Genomic DNA, 23,960 nt, shown 5'->3' with positions numbered 1-23,960 from the left:
TATAGATGGGTCTTCCCATGTTATCCATTTATCACCCAATTTTTTTGATTAGGTAGTTTAGTCCTATATTCAAAATAATTATCAATAAGTATTGCCATTTTGTTACTTGTTTTATGGTTGTTTTTGTAGTTCCTGTTTTTTCCTTGCTTTCTTGTGGTTTCATGATATGCTTGAATTCCTTTCTTTTTAGTTTTTGCATATCTGACAGATTACCATTAGGTCTGTCGTTTGATTTGTGGTTACCATTAGGTTTATATATAATATCCTATGCACTATATTAATTTGATGGTTGCTAAAGTTTGAAACCATTCTAAAAGCACTAAATTTTTTATTCTCTCCAGCCCACATTTTAGGTATGTTTTCATACTTTTCATCCTTTTATTTTGTGAATGCCTTGACTGATTTTCATGGATATATTTGATTGTACTGCTGTAATGCTTTAACCTCCATACTGGTTTTATAAGGGATTAATATACTATTTTTATCATATTTATATGTACCTGTGAAAATTTTCCCTTATTTCTTATTCCTCCTATGTTCTTTCCTTTCCACTCAAAGAATCCCCATTAACATTTCTTGTAGGTCTGATTTAGTGTTCATGAACTTAACTTTTTTTTTTTGTCAGAGAAACTCCTATACTTATATGCTATCCAGCAAAGCTATCATTTTTTGGCTACAGATGTTTCCCTTTTAGCATTTTGAGTATATCATGCCTGAAGTCAGTGGATAGTCTTGTGGGGTTTCCATTGTATGTAACTGTTTTCTCTTGCTAATTCTAAAATTCTTTTCAGAATTTTTTGCCATTTTAACTATTATGTCCTGGTGTGGACCAACTGCGGTTGTATTTGTTGGGGGCTTTCTGTGCCTCCTGGATCTGGGATTTCTGTTTTCTTCTCCAGATTAGGGAAGTTTTCAGCTCTTATTTCTTAAAATAAACTTTTCCCCCCTTTTCTCTCTCTTCTTCTGGAATCTCTATAATGTGAATGTTATTATACTTGATGGTGTCACTGTGTTTCTTCAACCTATTCTCATTTTCTAATATTCTTTTTTCTCTTTCCCATTCTATTTAGTTGCTTTCTATTACTCTGTCCTTCAGGTCACTGATCAATTCTTCTGCATCCTCTTGTATAATAGTTAATTTCAGTTGAGTTCATCTCTGAGTGGTTCTTTCTAATATTTTTTTTGAAATCCTCTACTCTTTTCTCAAATCCAGTGGGTATCTTTAGGACAATTACTTTAAATTTTCTGTTTGGCTTATTGCTTATCTCCATTTTGTTTAGCTCTCTTGCTGTGAGTTTGTCCTCTTCTTTCATTTGGGACATATTCCTCTGTCTTCACATTTTGTCTAACTTCCCGTGTCTATGTGTTAGGAAAGTCAGCTATGTTTGCTTTTGAAATTAGTGGCCTCTGAAGAAGAGGTCCTATAGTGCCCTGCAATGTGATGTCTCCTATGCAGCAGAACCTAATGCTTCAGGGTTATTTGCTATGTGTGTTGTGTGTAGCCTTCTTTTGTAGGTGAGATGTGTTTGACTTCAGTCCAGTTGTCTTCAATGGCTCTTTGCCTTTTATGGGCAGGTTTTGGTCACTGTATGGTTAAGGGGCCAGTCTGGGACCACCAAGACCAGATGCCCGCCCTCAGCTCATTTGCAAGAACTGTGGTTGTACTGAACTGCAGCATGTTCTCCCAGCATTGTCCCCGGAGAGGTTTTGTTGGTGAGTGGGGCCTGCAGTCAGACCATATGTCTGCTCCAAGCCCACTGCTGGGGCTGCAGTCAAATTAATGTGTGTGGTTATTTTCACTTTCCCCAGAGCAGCAGTCACTGTGGAGTGGTGCTGGCCACTATCAGGTCTGCTTGCACAATGCTTTGCTTGTGGTGCCACTTTGGATGGACTCTTGCCAGGTGGAGCAGATTGGATGGGAGAGTCTGCAGGAGAACCCAAGGGTGGGATCACAATGTAAGCAAGATTTGCACCCATCTGCCTATGGGAAAATACCTAGAGCCATTTTGGAGGAACTCCTGCCCAGTATGGCTAGATGGGGCATATTCATAGAAGAGAGTGCGGGTGGGGTTTGGGTTGGAACCCACAGAAGTCCATGTACCTAGGCATTCTCGATGTGGCTTCTTCTCTGAGATTAACTATGAAAAGTCTGTTCTGTCAGTCCTTGGGTGGTTTTCTGGGACACTTACAGGGAGGTGGGTGTAATCTAGGTGTATCCATGGGATGAGGTAAGCCTAGGATCTTCCTACTCTGACATTTTTCCTGGAAGTTTGATTAGGTTACAGAATTTTCCTACAACAACAAAAAAGTTGAGAGTGGCTGACTGATATCTTGTGAAGTTTTTGTGGAGAAACTATTTTAAAAGTTTTACCTACAGTGTTTTTGGTAACTGAAACCTTTGCTAAGTGAGGAGTTAATCTAGATATTCAATGAACTTATTTCCCAATAAAATAAACTTAATCTCTAGTAAAGTTTTTTGTGGAAAAAAACTATTGGAAGATTATGATTTTATTTATTGGAAGATTATGTTATGAAGAAACACATATTTCTAGAGATTGATGAATACATTCAGAATTGGCCAATCTAAAGATGCATTAAGTAAATTAACGGTTCTCAATTGCTCATTATTTTTCAGTATAAAGTTTCTAAGGGTTAAAATTATAATTAATATGTGATATTATGTAATAAAAAGAAAAGTAGGACATGTGTTTTTTTACCCTAAAATGAGACTAACTATTTAAAAAGGAAAAAGACAGGTAAGAATCTAAATGTGGGGGGAAAAAAAAGCCTTGAAAGGTTTGTGAACAGGGAATCTTTAAAATGAATTTTAATATGTGGTTATGCTGGATTTGAGTTTTAATATAAAAAGGTAGAACAAAACTAAAATTCATTTTTTTGTGTTTGTTAAAAGCCCAACATTTTCTTAAAGGTTTTTAACTTTTAATATAATCTATCTAGAAAAACAAAAGGTGTGTTTCGTCTTCAAGTCCTTGATTACTTAGAAAAAAATTTGCCTGTGAAGTCTTTGCCACTTTAGGTAAACGGATAACCAAGCATTGTTTTATAATCTGTGATTCTGTTTAATGAAAAGTCTGAACTTTTTTTTTTTTTTTGACAAACCTCCCAAAATCAAATTCTAAAATCAAGTGTTTTTGAGTTTGAAATTTCCCACAGGATCCCTCCAAGATTTCAAGGATTAATTCTCCTCATAAAAGATGTTAATTAAGTTTATTTGGTATGTTAAATTACGTGGGAATCATTGTCAAATAGGTGATGCTAAACCTTCTTAGATTATATTTCCATAAATATGATTAAGATAAGTAAGCTAGAAGTTACATGAAACTCCTAGAAAGCTGATGTGTCCTGGATTATAGTATAATTCTATGTTATATAATTTTAATTATTATCTTGAAGTGCTGAGCATCATAGAAATTACCCAGTTTCTTTGTCAATTGCATTGTAATGAATTCTAATCAGATATTTAACCATTACCATTTCTAAGTCTTTTTGTCATTTACAGACAGTTGTTTTACCTTGATGCTTCTGCAAAAGTGCTTCATCATCAAGGAGATTCAAGGAAAAGACTGATGACTCTGTAGAATACAGGCCTCTAATAACTTAGATTATACCACTGAACTGAGTAAGAATTTAGAGAACTAATGGAGAAACTCATGGCTTCATAAAACTAACAGAAGATCAAGATCAACAGAAACTACAAACAGGACTCAATAAACTGAAAATTATAATCTTTATGACTTTTTGTTTGACATCCTGCTCTTTTTAAAATCTTTTTTCCAGATATGGGAAAACCTTTCCTCAGAAATTTGATAAATTATACATCTGTAAGCAAAATGAAAACATCTGTCTTCTACCTGATTCCCCCAGAATTTGGAAACTCTCAGTGAGTAGTCATAATTACTCAGAGATATATCACTCATGGTCAATAAGAATCTGTTTTCCTTAGGACATAGTTGGGAGCACTATGTCCCAAGGTTTTTAAACCCAAAGGTCTTAAAAACCTGAAGGTTTTTAATAAAAACCTTTTATTACTAAGGTTTTGACTGGAATGTCATAGTTAAGAGAGATCTGCATAGGCTCACATGTGACCAGACAGCTTTAAGGAGCCAATAAAGTACCTTGGAAATCTCAGTGTGATATTTTGCTTATGGGGTTTCAACATCCTTCCCAGGTAGGTAAAGAAGGTCACTTCCAGGCAGGTGTGGGAACCTCAGGACATTTTGGGGACTCTGATAAGAAAAAAAGTAACCCAAATCAGAAGGTATTGAGGGCAAAGCATGATGGCTTTATTTCTTAGCCTCAAGAGACTCTTAAAAATTCAGTCTGTGCTGCCTTATGAAAAGTTCCAGCAAAGCAGACTTAAAAGAGCCTATATGATCAGTTACTACTCACTGCACTTACATAATCAAGCTAAATTCACTGAAACCAGCCTTATTTGCGAACAAACCAGTCTTCCTATGGTTATAATTGGTAGAAATGGGAGTGATTATAGAAAAATTGTTTTAAGTGAAACTAGGTGAACTCTTAGATACTGGATTCCAGTTCTGTTACTTGTATTTGAGGTTTTGTTTCCTACCTGGAAAGTAGAGCCTGAAATCTTACGGATTTTCAAATGTCTGGTTACATCTTTCCAAAGTAACACTTCTGATGAACTCCCATTCTTTGGATTTGAAATCCTTGAGAAATAAAATGGTCCCCCCTTTTTTTTGAAGCATTGAAAGCTGAATATGAATGACATCATGGGACCAGAGAAATCAGCACAACAGCCTCTGTATGGATAATCTTTGGGTGACCACGCAGAGGCCAGTACAAAGATCACCAGGGACATTTACGCTGCAACCAGAGAGATCTGACTGTAGCTGCCTGCCCTCGTCCAAAGCTGCTTAGAAACTGACGTCTAGAAATCTCCACTGGTCACCCTCAGAACTGAGAACCTGGTTTATACTTTGCTCCAATTAGTAACCATTATTTTCCCTTTATCTCTGTAGAAATGACTTAATACTTGATTACTTGAACCATAGACCTAACTTAGGGAACGTAACTGTGAGACCATCTCCTGAATTGAGTTTAATGAACTGTGGCCTTGTCAGGACTGAGACCAATTCAACAAGACGAAAAATTCTCCAGGCTCAGTATGTGAACATTCCGGTAAAGTTCCAGAAGAGGGAACCATCAGGACCCAGGGCTGGCCTGACTCTTGCTTTTGGCTTGGGTCATGATCTCAGGGTCGTGAGATCGGGCCTCTGTATAGAGTCTCCTGGAGATTACCTTCCTCCCCCACACCCGCCCCCCACGGGCACACACATGCTCATTCTCTCTCGAAAATTAAAAGTAAAGCGGGGGTGGGGAGGAAAGAAAAAAAAGAGGTACCATCCTGCACCGAGAGGTAGACATTCTTAATCAGAGACCGGGAATTCAGGGCCAGAGAAGCCTAAAATATACAAACCTTTGTTACTTTTACTGCTTTATTACCCCAGCCCAGGTTCTGTCTAGAATTCCTTACTAATATAAGTTTTCTTCATCCTCTAAATTCCTCGCAGATTTAGGTTTCTTTGTCTAAAACATATGAAACCTGCCTGCGTTGGTCATTGCTTTGGGTCTCAATTTTGTGTTTGAGCTTCTGTATGCACATCATAAAACTTTTTTTTTTCTCATGTTTTCTTTTCCCAAACCAGTAACCAAGGCTCCCCGGCCTCTCCTGATGGCCGCATCCTGACAAGGCAGGCCAGAGTCCTGCAGGCAGATGCCACTGTAAACACCTGGACTCTCCTGACACCCTGCTCCAGCTCTCTGGCTACCCTGATCTCCAGGGCCTGTGCTGCATAGCATGGGCCTGGATTGGCCAGTGAAGCTCTGGTCCCTAGCCACCTGCCCAGTGGGCGTCCATCACTTAAAGCTGACACTTTGGGGATATTTTAAACTAGTGCCTCTAGTCCACATATGGACTGGCTGCCTGATGAGGACCGTGGCATCACCAGTAATCTGGGATCTCAGATGTATCTCCCTGGAGGATACCTACCCCAGTCAGACTGGCCTAACCCCAGCAATAGCCGGTCCAGTTTCCTCCACGTCTGCTTTCAGGGGGAGTAACTTGTGTAACTTGGGGCTTGGAACTGGGCAAATGCCAGGTATCCCCAATAGCCGCCGCCTCCTGTGACCTGGGCTTGCCCTGCTCTAGATTCCTGGCTATCCCCAGCACGCTCCCCTGCAGGAGCAGTGTGCACCCTGTCAGCCGTACATGGCGGCTTGGGCCATCCAGGCCTGTGGAGCTAGGGCCTCTCCCCAACCACCAAAACTTTTAGGGTAAAGGGAGTCCACTGTCCCAAAACCACTGAGGCAGCCACTGCAATGTGTACCCCATTGTACTTACTGTGTGTAGGGTTCCTAGGCCTCTGTGGCTGTCCAGGCTCCCATGTCTCACATACTGAAAGGTACCTCCTCCGTTCACCCAATTTAGTGCTGGTAAGGCAGGCCACGTTCCCCTGGCGCTGCCTTGAGGGAGAATACGAACATTGAAATAGGTTAGATCTTGGAATTGGGCAGATGCCTTCTACCCTCCAACCCCACTCCTGCGACCAGGCTTCTCTCGACACTTTCCCTGCAACAGGGAAACTCTATGCTACTCTCACCACTGTGGCCTGATCTGCACTAGATGAACCCCGTCGTCAGGCCTCCATTAGAAACATTTTGAAAAACACTGAAAGGCAGGAGGTCACCTGTAAATATACCTTAACGACTAATCCAACAAAATTGCCCAAGAGGTGATTGAGGGGTAGAATAGTTTATAATAAATTTTCCTGAGGATCCCTGGGGACCTATTGAAGGTCCAGACTGGTCTTAGGCCAACATCTGGAGTCTCCTTAATTATAAGTTTTGTTGGCCTATCCCCCAACCCAGTGAGTTACAGCCTCGATATTTTTAAAAAGCAATAAAAACCCCTTTTCAGTGCACTTATTAGAAGCACAAAGTACCCTGCCAACAGGCAGAAAGGCACCAGCACAAGCAGTGTCTCCAGTGTAGGAGGAACCCCGGATCCCTCTGCTCCTAAGGGACCTCCCACACCTTGAGGACAAGGCCTACTTTAAGCCTTCTCACCCGGGAGCTAACTTGCCACGGGCTACGCCCACGAAAATAGACAAAACCACAACAAACGCTACCATGGAACCAATCAGAGTGACTGAGGGGAGACACCACCGTAACGGGCAAGAAGTGACGAAAGCAGAAGTGGACCCGGACCCCGCTCGAGTGGCTCTGAGGGTGAGGGCCCGAAGGAGGACAGCCCCGACCCTCACCGGAGCAGAGACTGTGCAGGTTGGGCTCGCGACCTCTGAGCATCTGCAGGGGCTGCTCCTCAATCACAAGGGCTCCTGGTGGCCGGGGCAGCAGCCACGGGGACACTAAGCGGCCTGTGTGGCACGGCCCTTCCTTGCACGGCTCCTCGGGGAACGCCTGGGGAAAGGCCACACTAACGAAGCAGGGCATTGGCTCGGACTCAAAGGAGAGGGAGAGCCATCCCCGCTCCGGGCAGGGGCACAGACCAGATTTTAAGTCATCCTAAAAGCTGCCCCCCCACACACCCTTGCCCCCCGGCAGGCAGCCGTTATTACACGGGGTGCAGGTGCCAAGACCCTGGAGAACCGACTGGCTTGGTAAAACCAGCTGAGGAACGAAGTCAGGAGACGAGCTCTACCCTGCACAGTCATGTGTGTAGACAGACGGGCCTCTGCCAATATAGACAGACCATGGAGCCCTGCGGCTAGAGCCCCTCTGGGCACAGAAACCATTCAGACACGTCACTTGAACAACATTATAAAGCTAGAAACCCAAATAGACACCCCGGAAAGTACAACAGCACAGAGAAATGGAAATAGCCAACAGTGTAAATCGACCAAGAGAACACAAGCACCTAGACCCATTAACCCACGAACTGTCAACACCAACCCCTGGATCAAGCCAATCCTAGGACTAGACAAGTCACTGATGGCTACAGTGGAACACAGCCCTGAGCCCTCCTGGCCCGCACTGGCCGCAGTGGCCCATGGGTGACTCTGGCCAAGTCCATAGAAACCCCTTTGTAAGTGAAAAGACTAGAGATGCTCCTGCGTTGTTAGATGGAGGCTCCCGACGACGAGGCCAGGCCAGGCCACTAAGCTAAGAAAAGGTACCACCAGAAGGGCACTAGCCGAGGTTAGGACGAGCATTAACCTCCGGGACATGGATGTGCAGATTCCTAACAAGAGATGAGGGAGCACCCACTGGGGTGAAACGCCTTGTGGTTCCCCACACAGAAGACCTTCCTGGCGTGGAGGTCCTGGGACGTACTCAAGTCGGGGAAACCGCCGGAACCCCCGAGGGAACCAATGCGCGTGCCTGCTCGTGCACTGCCTGGAACCCAGTCTGCCCTGCTAAGCCGCCGGGCCGGGGAGGTTTCCAGGATGCTGTAGGAACTTCCACACTGTCCCCAGCCGAGGGAGCACTCTGGGATATAGCAGGTCATAACCCGATCACCCCGGACGCAGGCTTTATGACACGGTGACACATGACGGGACACGGTCCCTGCTGTTCCAGCGATGAGGAGAGCCAACCCCTGAGAGCGTTCCCGAGGGAGGACGGACGATACCGTGGGCTGGGCCACCACGGGCTCACCTGAGCAGCCCGGGAAGAGCCACCATCCCTAACACAGAGACCCAGGCCCGTGATGACAAACCACTGTTCCCTGCGTTGAGGACATCCTCACCTATGCAGATAACGAAGGGAAAAAGGACAGGCTCGGGTCAAAATAGAGTCAGCTGGATTCCTTACACTCAGAAAAGGGAAACTTGGCCCAGGCGAGGTCCACAGAGCCCCACGCCACAGGAGGCGTTGCAGCACCATGCGGGCCTCTGGGGGCATGAGGGCAGCACACGCGGTCCTCAGCTTCACGGCTGCAGGTCAGCTCCTACCGCCAGAGCAGCGGCTCACGGACCGATCGGCCTGTTTGGCTATTGGCGACAGCACAAGCACCCTGGGGGGCAACCTTAACACACATTTAGGGCAGCCCGGGTGGCTCAGCGGTTTAGTGTCGCCTTTGGCCCAGGGTGTGATCCTGGAGACCCGGGATCGAGTCCCACGTCGGGCTCCCTGCACGGAGCCTGCTTCTCCCTCTGCCTCTGTCTATGCATCTCTCTCTCTCTCTCTCTCTCTCTCTCTCTCTCTCATAAATGAATAAAATCTTTAAGAAAAATTAAAAATGCATTTATGGACTAAAGAGGAAGAGCAGGGAATTTAGATGGATAGAGACTCGAGACCCAGCCTCTATGTATCTCAAAAATGCTGTAAGAACGTGTAAGACGTTGGCACCAGCGAGCGAGGACTCTGAGTATAACCCAGTGCCCTGCTCTCCCCCGGTTGCAGCAGCAGCACTGTGGCCTGAACCACCACAGAACCTCCAGGTTTACCCACCTGGGCTCTCCCCTGAAGGTCCCACGGTCCACGAGAACGTATTGAGGGGCCGGTTGAGGGGCTCACCTGGGCATCCACGGGCCCCGGGAACTACAGAGCCACGGACAGGAGAGAAACCACTTAGACGAAAACTCCAACCAGGCCTCGGCAGCAGGGAAAACAGCCCTGACAGATAAAGGAGACCCGTTCCGGAGCATTAACCGTTAGCTGAACCCGGTACCCACCTGCGTGGGGCCTGCAGCCGGGGGTCTACTGTGTGACCGAATAGCCCCAGCCATGCCAGCAGTGGACGCGCTGGATTTCCAGCCGTAGCCTGGGCGGTGGCAGGAGGACTCCCTGGTCCACAGCAGCCCACACGCAGGGTTTCAGGGCCACGGGGCTCCCCGCCGGCGTCCAGTGTGTGCTGCCACTCGGTGGCCTCGGGAACTGGGGCTGGTCTGACAGACGCAGGCTGAGGACGATCAGTGCGATAGACTGAGTTGGTAGCCACACAACTGGCCACTGGACAGTCTGCTCGCAAAATCAGAAGGAGGCGTCTATGTGGAGATTGGGCCCAGGACAGTCGGTACATGAGTAGCTCTTTGGTCAGCCCATGGCAGGAGAGGACTGCGGCATAGGATAGAAGGCCTAGTAGGACACCTGGCAGGGAATGGCACTGGAGGACATCCCCATGGTGATTAAGCAGGTGTGTGCACGTCAGAAGGTCAAGTCTGAACTAGCCAAGTTTGATAACCAGGTAGACAAACGCACTAGAAAGCCCAAGCAGCCAAGACTCCTATAGTTTATCTGAAAAAAACACAAGGATTCGTGGCTACGGAGGAAACCAAGTCAGAGCGTAGCCGTATCTAAACAAGAAGGGCAACGAGACACAAAACAGGGACACACAGCGTCCCGACTGACGGGGTCATGGGGTGGGCCCCTCACCAAGCAGGTCATGCTGGCGTACGTGGCACTGGAACAGGGTTGGACAAAGAAACCCGTATATAACTACCAAGTAGCCTCAGATTTAAACTAGGAAACGTGAGGATTATCAACATGTTGAAGCTTAGGGGACTCATTCATTCATTCAGCAGGACACGGAGTCTTCCAGGTAAGGCCAAAGGTAATAAACGTTTCCAAATTATACAAACTAATTACATGGAACCCTGACCTGTTGCAGAGAATAAGCTATAAGCGTGCACCATTATAGACACATAGATTGCTCTCTCTTTGCAGAAGAAATAATAAAAAAATAATCCACTATTTGAGACTTAGAAATCTGGATTGCTCGCTTCGGTCTTCCCCGGGCACCTACTTCACAGAAAAACTAATGTAAGGATGGGCTGAGGAACGAGGCCTACTATGGAACTCCCTCTTATTGTACAGCCCAGCTGCCTCTGGATCGACTGAAAGGTGTCGTGGTTTGTGTAAGCAAAAGCTTAGGTTGCTTACTGACTATTAGGTATGAAATCTTGGACTAAAATGATCCAGGAGGTGGCAAGTTCTATCCTACAGATATGGAGAAGATGAAAGGAACTCCTACTGAATTAGTATTGCCGCAGATACAGAGATAAGAATTAGGGCAGCCCAGGTGGCTCAGTGGTTTAGCGCCGCCTTCAGCCCAGGGAGTGATCCTGGAGACCCGGGATCGAGTCCCATGTTGGGCTCCCTGCATGGAGCCTGCTTCTCCCTCTGCCTATGTCTCTGCCTTTCTCTCTCTGTTCTCTCATGAACAATAAACTATTTTTTTAAAAAAATAATTAGCATTAACCCCACTCCAGAATCTAAAATAAAAGGAAATTTGTAATAATACTAATTACAAAACATAAGAATATCTATAGTACTGGGAAAATCATAGCCCTGCCATAATAAAACAGTACTTGGTGACCAAAGGAAAAAGTATATTACAACAAATTAAAGGCCATAGTATGATTCATCTATAAAAATTTGAGGTTTGTGGAACACCACCTTTTATCAATACTAGATGCCCAATATTAGCTTAGTATGATGCAGAGTGATAATACTTGGGACAAGAGTGTCAATGATGCCATAACACCTATATTTCCAGGAGTGGCAAGAACAAGAAAGAACTGCAGATTTATAGGACACTATATTTTATAGGCAGGAATCTGCTATGCATGTCTAACCCTATTAATCTTACTAAGTAGGTCAGTGCAGCACGCTGCCTATTAGCCTCACTCCTTTGCCTATTGCTCACTTTGGATGTCATAGTCAGTAAAGCCATACACACTCCTCCAATACCTTCAATAGTGGTCATGCCACTGTTCAAAAATGGAACATTACCTTCTGTTCCAAATATAACTTGAGTCTGTGACATCCTGTTCATCAATCACCATTTTTGGTTACCTTATTCCAACTGATGACATAACTGCACTATTGGCATCACCAAGCTCGACTTTCCACCTCTCTCTTCACTATAAGCACCATCTATCTACTTGTTGAGAAAACTTTAATCAATGGAGAAAACAAATGCTTAGGGAAGCTGATGAAGCAGTGGAAACTTGCACGTCAATCTCTACATGAATCCACAAGGATCTGAATGACACTAGGGTAGAGTGTTGTGAATTGGTAGAATATGATTTCAAATGCACTAATATAGGACATAGACCCCCAAGAAAGTTGTTTTTAGAAGTAAAGTTGTGTTGAGGGCAGCCCGGGTGGCTCAGCGGTTTAGCGCCGCCTTCAGCCCAGGGTATGATCCTGAAGATCCGGGATGGAGTCCCACATCAGGCTCCCTGCATGGAGCCTGCTTCTCCCTCTGCCTGTGTCTCTGCCTCTCTCTCTCTGTCTTTCATGAATGAATAAATAAAATTTAAAAATAAAAATAAAATAAAGTTGTGTTGATATCACAATTAAGTTGTATCAGGATGTCTTCACCTCCTCTGTTCTCACCCACAAGAACTAGTGTCATAGCTTCTGAGGGCCCCTGCTGGGAGCTTATCCAGAAAAACATATAAAGATGCAACTACAGCAAGAGGAAATTTAAACTATAAATACTGAGAGTTTGTAAGGAGTATCCAAGAGTGATCAGTCTGCATAAGGCTGTATTTTCTAATGTAAATAGCCAGTTTTAACACTCTCCATCTGCCTTGCTAGCACTGTGCATTCTCCAGTAGACCAACTCCACCCAAGCCCTTAACTTTGGCAGGCATCTCTCCAAAACAGCTCCTACCAGGTCACACCTGGCAGGTAGTCCTGGCTTGGACCAGGGCCCCCGCTCAAAGGAATTTCTGCCCTGAAGCAGATGAGAGAACCCCACACACCAGCACACTTCCAGTTCCAGCTGGGCCTCTTTGTTGGCTGTGTAGGATGAATCCCTGCCCTTTGGTACACCTGCAGCTGTTGCAGAGGCAAATTATAGACAGGCTGAGTGTCGGCTCCACCAGACAGATCCCACAGTGGCTACAGTCAGGCCTCTCATCAGCACAAGGAGCAAGCCCTGCCTACTATGCCCACAGCATAGGATTTGAATCATTGCAGCTATCTGGCTTGAAGGCCAGCCCCAGCCACTGGCAGGCCCACAGCAATCACACAGCACAGCCACAACAAGATGGTGCATGCCATTCACACAGGGGACACTTCTAGGTTGCCTGATTCTTATGACCAAAGGGGATTGCACTATAGGGCACCATATGACTTCTACACAAAGTCACAAAATTAAGACCAGAGGTAACTAACCAACTTAATACACATACAAATTGTTGGATAAAAAGTTAGAAAAAAATGGAAAATAGGATATCTTCCAAAAAAATAAGACAATCACAGAAAAAGAGTGAAAGCAAATGAAGATAAGCAATATGCCTGAAAAAGAGTGAAAGCAAATGAAGATAAGCAATATGCCTGATAAAGAGATCAAAGTCACAGTCATAAAAATACTCACCAGACTTGAGAGTAGGTGAACTCTGAGAATTTTAACAAATAGATAAAAATTTTAAAAAAAAAAAGCTTAGAACTAAAGAATATAAAAAAAAAGAACTAAAGAATAAATGAAATAAAACTTAATTAGAGGGAATTAAGCACAGATTAGAAGATGTAGAAGAATGGATCATTAATCTGGAAGATGGAGTAATGGAAACAACCAAGCTAAACAGAAAAAAAAAAATTATAATAAATAAAAGTAGGTTGAAGGGCCTCTATAACATCATCAAGCACAATAACATTCATGTTATAGAGATCCCAAAAGGAGAAGAGAGAAGTGGACAGAAAACTTACTTGAAGAAATCATAACTGAATACTTTCCTAATCTGGGGAAGGAAACAGATATCCAGATCCAGGAAGCAGAGTGAGACAGCCCCAAACAAGATGAACCCAAGGAAGTCCACATGAAGACATATAATTAAAATGGCAAAAATTAATGACAAAGAGAGAATCTTAAAAGCAGTAAGAGGAAAACAAACATTAACATGCAAGTGATACAAGTGAAACCCCATAGGGCTATTTTTCAACAGAAACTTTGTAGGCCAAAAAGGAACGGTACGGTATATTCAATGTGCTGAAAGGAAAACAAAAAACAAAAAAACAAAACAAAACTACAACCAAGTATACTCTAGCCAGCAAGGTTATCATTCAGAATTGGAGAAATAAGGGGTTTCTCAAACAAAAGCTAAAGGTGTTAATCACCACTAAACCAGCCTTACAAGAAATGCTAAAAGGAGTTCTCAAGGTGGAAAGAAAAGGCCACAACTAGAAGAATGAGAATTATGAAAGGGAAAAAAAATTACTAATAAAAACAAACATAGTAAAGGTAGTAATCACTTCACTTATAAAGCCAGTATGGAGTTAAAACATAAAAGTGGTAAAATCAATTATATGTGCTAAAGTTAGACAAGGGATACACAAAATAAAAGGATGTAAAATATAACCTCATTTACATGAAATATTGAGGGGGTAATAAAAATTTAGTGCTCTTAATTTTTGTTAGAGCTTATACACCATCAACTTAATAAAGACTGCTGGATACATGCAATGTTATATATGATCTCATGGTAACCACAAATCAAAAGCCTACCATAGATACACAAAAACATAAAAAGAACGGATTCAAGGCATAACACTAAAGAAAGCCATCAAACCACAAAAAGGAGAGCAAGAAAAGAAGGAACAGAAAAGAACTACAAAAATAATTCAGAAAACAATTGCCCAAATGATAAGAAGTACACACATATCCATGATCACATTAAAATTAAATGGACTAAATGTTCCAATCAAAAGAAATAGGGTAACTGAATGGATTAAAAAAAAGAAAAAAAAAAAAAAGACCCGTCTATATGCTGTCTACAAGGGACTCACTTCAAACCTAAAAATACATACAGTCTGAAAGTGAAGGCATGGAAAATAATACTACATTCAAATAGAAGAAAAAAAATCTAGGGTAACAATGCTTTTAGACAAAATAGACAACAAAACAAAGACTGTAGCAAAGGACAAAGAAGGACATTGCATAATGATAAAATGATCAATAAAACAAGGGAACATAAAAATTGTAAATATATATGTATCCAACATAGGAGTACCTAAAAAATTAAAGTGATATTAAGAGACAAAGGGAGGGGATCCCTGGGTGGCGCAGCGGTTTGGCGCCTGCCTTTGGCCCGGGGCGCGATCCTGGAGACCCGGGATCGAATCCCACGTCAGGCTCCCGGTGCATGGAGCCTGCTTCTCCCTCTGCCTGTGTCTCTGCCTCTCTCTCTCACTGTGTTCCTATCATAAATAAATAAATAAATAAAAATACCAATAGCATTTAAAAAAAAAAAAAAAAAAGAGACAAAGGGAGAAACTGTCAGCAATATAGTAACAGTAGGAGAATTTAGCACTCAACAATGGATAGATCATCCAGACAGAAAATTCCACAGAAAATTAAGCCAACAGTGGCTTTGAAACACATTATCCTAGAAAGGCTTAACAGGTATATGTAGAACATCCCATCCAAAAACAACAGATCGCATTTTTTTTTTTCAAATGCACATGGTCCCATCCATATAAATGACATATTAGGCCACAAAACAAGCCTCAAGACATTGAGGAAGACTAAAATCCTATCAAGCATCTTTTCTGATCACAGCAGTAGGACTAGAAGTTGATTACAAGAAAACAACTGCATAAAACACAAACACATGTAAGTTAAACAACATAATACTAAAACAAAAGGAGGTCAATGAAGAAATCAAAACAAGAAATTAAAAATTACATAAAGACTAAAGAAAATGGAAACAAAATGATACAAATATTTTCAACAGAGCAAAAGCAGTTCTAAGAGGAAAGTTAATACAACCCTCAAGAAACAAAAAATCTCACAGTTGAACCATATACCTAAAGGAACTAGAAAAACAATAAAAAAAAAAAAGTTAGTGGAAAAAAGAAAAAAAAGATTAGAGCAGAAACAAAAAGACGCCTTAAAAAAAAGTTTGATAAAAAGGGGAGCTATTTGAAAAGATGAAATTGATAAATCTTTAGCAAGAATCATCAAGGAAAGAAGGAAGATAGGAAAAATAACATCAGACAACACAAAGACAAAAAGGGTTATAAGAAAATATGCAAAATTGGGGCAACTGGATGGCTCAGTCAATAGTGTATCTGCCTTCAACTCAGGTCATGATCCTGCAGTCCTGGGATCAAGCCCTACATCCAGCTCCCTGCTCGGCAGGAAGTCTGCCTGCCCCTCTCTCTCTCTCTCTCTCTCTCTCAAATAAATAAAGAAATAAAATCATTAAAAAAAAGAAAATATGAAAAATCAAATCCCAACAACATTGACAATTTAGAAGAAATAGATAAATACCTAGAAACACACACTCTTCCAAAATTGAATTAGAAGAAATAGAAAATTCAACAAATTACAAAAAAGGAAATATAATCAGCAGGAAAAAATTTTTAAAAAATCAAAAAAAAAAAAACCTCCCAGAAGCAAAAGTCTAGGACCGATAACTTCACAGGTGAATTTTTCCAGCGTCTAAAAAAGAGTTAATATATACTTTCATCAAGCTATTCAAAAACTTTTAAAATGAAAAAAAAAAAAAAACAGAAGAGGAAGCAAAGTTTTAAATTCATTCTGCGAGATGAGCATTGACCTAATACCTACCTAAATAAGACAAACACACTAGAAAAAGAGTAGTTCTGGCCAATACCCCTAATGACCACAGGTGCAAATATATTACCAAACTGAATTCAAAATCAGATCAAAGAAATAATTCCCTATGATCAAATGGTATATATTACCAGGACACAAAAGGTTCAATATTCCAAAATCAATCTAATATGACACATTAACACAAAAGCAAGGATAAAGACCATATGATTATCTCACAAGATGCACAAAAATATGACAAAATTCAACATTTGTTCTAGATAAAAATTCTCAGAAAAGTGCATATAAACATAACTCAATATAATAAAGGCCATATAAGAAAAACACACAACTAACATAATACCAAATGAAGAAAAGCTGATTTTTCTCTATAATCAGAAACAAGTATATCCATATTCACAACTTTAATTCCATAGAGTATGAACTCTTATCCACAGTAATCATACAATTAAAAAGAAAAAAAAAATCCAGACTTGTAAGAAAGAAGCCATCATATTTACAGGAGACACAATAATATTTATATACATATAAATATTAAAAATACATATATATAAAACACTAAAGACTCCACCAAAACACTATGAGAATGAAAAAAATGCATAAAGTTTCAGGAGACAAAATTAATATACATAGATTAGTTGTGTTTCAAAAGATACTAAGAACAAAGTAGGAGGAAGCAGAAATTACATACACACAAAAATTATAATTGCACCAAAAAGACAAAAATACCTAGAAATGAACTTAACCATGAAGGTCTCCACTCTGAAAACTATAAAATACTGATGAAAGGAATTCAAGGGAGCACAACTAATGGAGATCGATACAACATGCCCACAGTTGACAAGTACCAATAATTTTTAAATTCCACATCACAGAAAGCAAACTTACAGATTCAGTGCAATCTCTATCAAAATGACAATAGTGTTTTTCAAAGAACTGGACTAGATTACAAATGTGTACGTTAATTGCAAAACACTCCGAAGAGGCAAAGCGATCTTAAGAAAAACAAAGCTAGAGATAACACAATCACCGATTACAAAACGTATGACAAATGCAGAGCCACCGAGGGAGTGTGGTACAGGAACAAAAACACACACACAGAACGATGGAACCGGAGAGGGAGCCCAGAAGTGAACCCACAACTAGAAGATCAGTTAACCTACAACAAATGAGGCGTGAATGGCCAATGGGAAAAGACCGTCCCTTCAATAAATTGTGCAAGGAAGACGAGACAGCTGTATGCAAAAGAATCAAATAGAACCAGCTATTAATATCATAAGCAAATATAAGCACAAAATGGATTAAAGACCTAAATATGAGACCTGGAGTCATTAAACTCCTAAAAGAAAACATGGATAGCAATCCCGAGGACATTGGCCTTAGCCACATTTTTCTACATAGGTCTCATTAGGCAGAAGAAACAAAACAAAAGAAAATATAAATAAATTATTGGGAGTATGCTTTAAAAATAAAAGCTTTTTACACAGCAAATGATAGCTCGACAATACCTACAGGTAACCTACTGAATGGCAAAAGATATTTGCAAATGACATACCAGAGAAGATTAATATTTGAAATCTGTAAAGACGTTATACAACTCAACACAAAAAAAAAAAAAGAAAAAAAAAACCTTCAATTTAAAAGTGGGCAGAAGACCTGAATAGGCATTATTCCAAAGAACTCATCCAACTGGCCCACAGAAACATGCAAAGATGCTCAATATCATTAATCATCAAGGGAATGCAAAATGAAACCAAAATCGGTTTAGGGCAGGTATAGGGCAGCCCGGGTGGCTCAGCAGTTTAGCGCCTGCCTTCAGCCCAGGGCGTGATCCTGGAGACCCGGGATCGGGTCCCACGTCGGACTCCCTGCATGGAGCCTGCTTCTCCCTCTGCCTGGGTCTCTGCCTCTCTCTCTTTCTGTGTGTGTCTCTCATGAATAAAAAAAATAAAATCTTAAAAAAAAAAAAAATCAGGTATCATCTGACACCGGTCACACCAGCTAGGTTCAAAGAGAAATAATAAGTGCTGGCCGGGATGCATGAAAAGGCCTCGTGCACATTTAATAGGAATGTACATCATGAAACGCCGTGAAAAAAAGGATGATGATTCCCCCAGGACATTAAAAATGGAAACAGCATGTGATTAGGAACTCCACTACTAGGTATTTACAGAAAAAAAAAAAAACAGAAACACACATTCAAAAAGATACAGGCAGGTCTGGGTGGATTGCCACGTTGTGTAATAACTACCACGTGGAAGCTACAGGAGTGTGCACTCAATGGGTAAGTGGATAAGAAGGTGGTGTGTGCGTGTGCGTGTGCGGGTACACACAGGAACGGGACTCGGCCCTAAGAGCATGAGAATGTCCCAGTCCTAACAGCACGGACCACCCGTGGGATATTACGCCCAGGGAAGTCCGCCGGCCGAAGCCCAGCGCCACGTGGCTCTCCTTACACGTGGAGCCCCCCATCGAAACAAGCGGGCAAGAAAGCAAAGGAACCGAAGGAAACGCGTGAACACGAGGAACAAGTAGGGGCGGACTGCAGCGGGAGAAAGGAGGGACAGGAGGGAGGAAAATGCGAAGGAAGAACTTCTGGTGTGATGTAAAAAGTCATGGAAACTCAAGTACCGCATGAGCGACCGGGTCGGTGGTCCTGAAAGAGCGTTTCTCGGGGACCGCCGGCAGGTGGAAAAGAATCCCGTTTACATTAGAATGAAAAAAAAAAAAAAAAACAGAGAAAAAGGCAGAAATGCAACCAAGCAGGTGAAAGAACCCTACTCCGAAAGCCACGACCCCGCCGGCCCGGGGAGACCGAGGGCCGGTGGCACCAAGGCTCTGCTCTTCCCGGGGCCGTCGGCGCGTTCCGGGGATCCGCGTCAGCGGGACAGTCCTGCTTCGCACAGAGCTAGAATGCAGAAGCCAGGGCGAGCACGAAACCCCCAGAGACCCCAAAGGGCCAAGGCAACCTTGAGGAGGAAGGACGGAGCGGGGGCCGCCGCCCTCCTGGATGTCCGGAGGCGCCAGGAGTCTGTGGAGCCCAGGAGGCCGTGGTCCTGGCACAAACAAGCGGGCCCACCCGGGGTCCCAGAAGCCAAGCCCCCTAGGCTGCCCGTTGGTCTAGGACAAAACCGACAAGAACAGACGAGGGGGTAAGGGCAGCACGGTCAGGGCGGCCGGGGGCTCGGGGTTCAGCGCCGCCTTGGACCCAGGGCCTGGTCCTGGGACCCGGGATCGAGTCCTACGTCGGGCTCCCTGCACGGAGCCTGCTTCTCCCTCGGCCCAGGTCTCTGCCTCTCTCTCTCCCTGTGTCTCTCATGAATAAATAAATAAAATCTTAAAAAAAAAAAAAGGTAGCATGTCCAACATGTGGGGCTGGGGCACCTGGACAGCTGCATGTGAAAGGTCAGGGGACAGCGTGCTTACAACACGTGTGAGAACAAACCCAAAGTGGAAAGGAGACCCGACGGTGACCCCTGAAGCCTCAAACTCACTCAAGTGGACATGGGTAGTAACCTGCAGCGCACAGTTTCACTGCCCCCCGCAGTCGTCACTGCCCCCTGCGCCGGGAGAGATGCAGCGAGCCAACGGGAAGGGACACTCGATGGCACATGCCCTCACGGAGAGCCGCCACCTCCCACCAGGCAGGGACCCCACTGGACGGGGCCCACCGCACACCGGGGAGACCTTGGCCTCTCCTTGGCCTCTCCCGGCAGGGAAGCGAGTCGACCCGACTGCCGTGGAAAACACTACGGCCACTGCACACCCAGTGAGAAGCCACATCCTGCAGGATCCGGGGTCCCCCCTCCTGGGTATTTGGCCGTAGGAATGGGAACACGACCTCAGGAGGACACGCGCGCTCCGAGGCTTGTGGCCACGTCGTTTGCTTTTGCAACATCCAAGATACGGGGGGACCTGAAGCGCCCGTCCACGGAGGCACAGGCGGGAAGGGGTCGTGTTTGGCTTTAGGGAGAGGGGTACCCGGCCCGGAGCAGGAGGGGGTCCTGCCGTCGTCATGGGTCAAGAGGCTGTTCTGCTAAGTGAAGCTTCACAGTGGAGGAACTGTTACGTGTGGCTCTACAGAAGCAATAAATAAATAAATAAATAATAAATAAATAAATATTAAATATTTACGGAGCCCTTGAAAGTAGGAGCAAAGCAAGCCTCACTGCCAGCCTCCCTCTGCGCTCCCCCTGCTTGTGCTCTCGCTCTCTCTCTCTCTCTCCCCAATAAGTAATTTAAAAAGAATTAGGGCGGCCCTGGGGGGCTCAGCGGTTTAGCTCTGTCTGCAGCCCAGGGCGTGATCCTGGAGACCCGGGATCGAGTCCCGTGCTGGGTCCCCTGCATGGAGCCTGCTCCTCCCTCTTCTATGCCTTTCATGACAAATGACGCACAAGGACAAAGAAAACCCGGGGCACCTCTGGGTGCAAACGGATCCCCCAAGCCGACAGACCCTCGGGCCAGGAAGCGGCCGCCGACCTGGACGGGCCCACGGGCCGAGCCGAGGCCGAGCCTCTCGCAGAATGTGAGCCGCGGTAGTAGGACAGGGTCTGTCCACGCAGCCCCCGCGGCTCTGAATTCCGCATCTGGTGATTAAAATTCACCTTTACATCCCGGCCCAGGCGGGTACCTCTCCCGCGGGAGATTTACTTCCCTCTTTCTAGAGACAGAGGAGTCACAGTGTGATCCGTGTGCTGGCGGCTTCTTAAGGGGCTTTAACCCAAAATAATATGCTGGGGTGGCGCGTCCGGGGGCGGCCTGCCCTTGCCTCCACCTGCGTATTTGTGTAGGTCGGGGCTTGGAACCCACGGCGGCCCTCACCGGTCACCTGGCTTCTCCCAGCAGGCCGGGCCCCCCACCCCCGGCCCGTCCCATCCCACCCACACCAGACCGCACCTTGTCAGCCAGCCTTGGGCTGAGGGGGGAGTCCAGGCTTCCTTGTTCCAGGACGACCCCAACCGCCCTGAAAGGGTGGCAGGAGCCACTCAGGGAAAATTTTTCTGAGGCGGAAGATTTAAGTTGGAAACAGTCCCCGTGTGGATGGGCTGCCCGATGCTGTCGTGGGTTCTCCAGCAATCCAGGCCCACAGGCATCTGGAGCGGGAGGCTCCTGGAGCATCCTGCCTGGCCTGCCCTGGCCTCGGACACCCAGCAGCGTGCTCCCACGCTCCGGCCTCCCCCCTGCTCCAGGCTCCGGCCCGACCCGGACCTGAGCAGTGCACACGCCTGGCAGCCGGCCGAGGGCAGCCAGGGCCCTCCAGGCCAGCAGAGCTGGGGTGAGTCTGAACCACCTGCATTCCCATCGGGGCCGAGGATGCCCACCTCCCCAAAATCCTTCTGGGATGGCGGCTTTAAACTGGTGACCCTCCATCTCCATTTGGACCGGCTGCTTGATGGGAGTCCTGAGCCCACCAGTGATCGAGGCTTCCAGGTGCCTCATAGTGGAGGAGACCCTGACCCGGGGGCCCAGGCCCCCCTTGGGAAGAAGTTCACTTTCCTCCAGTTGGCCACAGGCTGCAGAGCTGCAGTCCAGGCCCCTGGAGCCCTGGAAAAACCCCAGGCACCGGCATGGCCTCATGGTGGAGGGAGTCCACGGCAGGAAAAGCTTTCAGATTTAAAGTGGTGACAGCCAGTCCCCATTTGGTCTGCCTGCCTGAAAGGGGGCGGGGGGGGGTGGTCCTGGAGGTCCCCAGCAATCAAGACTTCCAGCTAGCTCTTCTTGGAGGGTGCCCCAACCGGCCTATGCAGACTCACCCGCGCGAGGCAGCCCAGGTTCCTGCAGCCCTGCCTCCAGGGCTAATTGGGAAAATCACGATTGCAGTCAGGTGCAAGCACCTGCAGTGGCTGCTCCAGGGCCCGGCCCCTCTGGACGGCCACCCGCTGCCCTGCTCCCTGCCCCTGGCTCCCCGGCCCGCCCAGCCTCCCCTGTTGGATGGCCTTGGGCTGCTGCCCGCCTCCCTTCGGCCTGTAGGGTTCAGGCCGCTCTCCAAAGGGGCGCCCCCCAAGCGTGTCCAGGCTGCAGCTCTCACCCGCGCCCTCATGGGAGGGTACCCAGGGTCTCGCATGGCCTCGCTGGTGCGACTGCTCGGCTCTGCCCCCAGGGAGCCCACGCACACCTGTGCAAGCTCACAGCGAGCCCGAGGCCCTGGGACCCCAACAGAACCCCCGCCCCGTGCCTCCCAGCACCTGCCTGTTCCGGCCCGGCTCCCCGGTCCGCGCTGTTGGCACATGGGCCGTGCCCGCTCCACCAGCCGCCAGGGGCGTCCCGGATCCTCCAGACCCACGAGGCTCCGGGGCAGAGGGAGCCCACCGCCCAGGCGGCTTCGCGAGGCAGCAGCCCTTCTGGCCTGGCCCCCAGGACGCCGTGGCTCTGCGGCCATCCGGGCTGGAGGCCCCCACGCACCGCCCCCCCCCCCGCCCCACCTGGCCCCATTCAGGTGGATCGTGCCCACACACCTGCGACCCTTGCGCTTGCAGCGAGGCTCATCCTTGCACCACCGCCAGGTCAGCCCAGGACCCTGCCTCTCGAGACTCCTGCCTGGACCCCGGGCCTTGCCCACGTGTGTGACGGACGCCCGTCATCAGCCTCCCAGGCCAGCAGGTGCCCCCAGGCCAGGGGGACTGTTGGCCGGAGAGATGCTGCCGCCCCCCCCCGAGTTCGTTCCCTCTGAGGTGGAGCCCGAAACCCGGGGCCCCTCTCCCGGGGCCCTCCTCCTGCCTCTCCTCACAGGGGACCCCACCCAGGCACCCACACCCCCTGCAGGGCAGTCGGCCCACTGTCCTTCCGCCCGGCCTGGGGGCTGGGAGCTCAGCAGATTCCAGGGACCCCAAAGGGCCCGCTCCTGCCACCCAGTCCCAGGCTACCCGCACCTGTGCGGCCTGCACAGGCCAGGTAGGCCTTCTCGGAGGGCACCCAACCCTCCTGTGTGGACCCACCCACATGCCTCCAGACCTGCCTTCGGAGGAAGCGAGCACATCGGTGAACGCTGGCCCTCGGAATTGGATGCACGTACCCCCAGTGGCCCGGCCCTAGGCTCCCCTGACCCAGGCCACCTGCACGGGCGCCGTCTGTGCCTTGTCGGCTGGCCTCCGGCTGCCCGCACCCTCCGGGCCTGCTGGGCTCAGGCTGTTCTCAAACTTCCACAGGCTCCTGAGTGGAACTCACCCCTCATAAATCTTCTGAGGCTGCAGTGTTTTTTTTTTGTTTTTTTTTAAATTTTTTTTTAATTTTTTTATTTATTTATGATAGTCACAGAGAGAGAGAGAGAGGCAGAGACACAGGCAGAGGGAGAAGCAGGCTCCATGCACCGGGAGCCTGATGTGGGATTCGATCCCGGGTCTCCAGGATCGCGCCCTGGGCCAAAGGCAGGCGCCAAACCGCTGCGCCACCCAGGGATCCCGTGAGGCTGCAGTTTTAACCG

Source organism: Vulpes lagopus, chromosome 19, assembly GCF_018345385.1.
Source record: "Vulpes lagopus strain Blue_001 chromosome 19, ASM1834538v1, whole genome shotgun sequence".
Lineage (NCBI taxonomy): Eukaryota > Metazoa > Chordata > Mammalia > Carnivora > Canidae > Vulpes > Vulpes lagopus.
Note: the sequence above shows the minus strand (reverse complement) of the source record.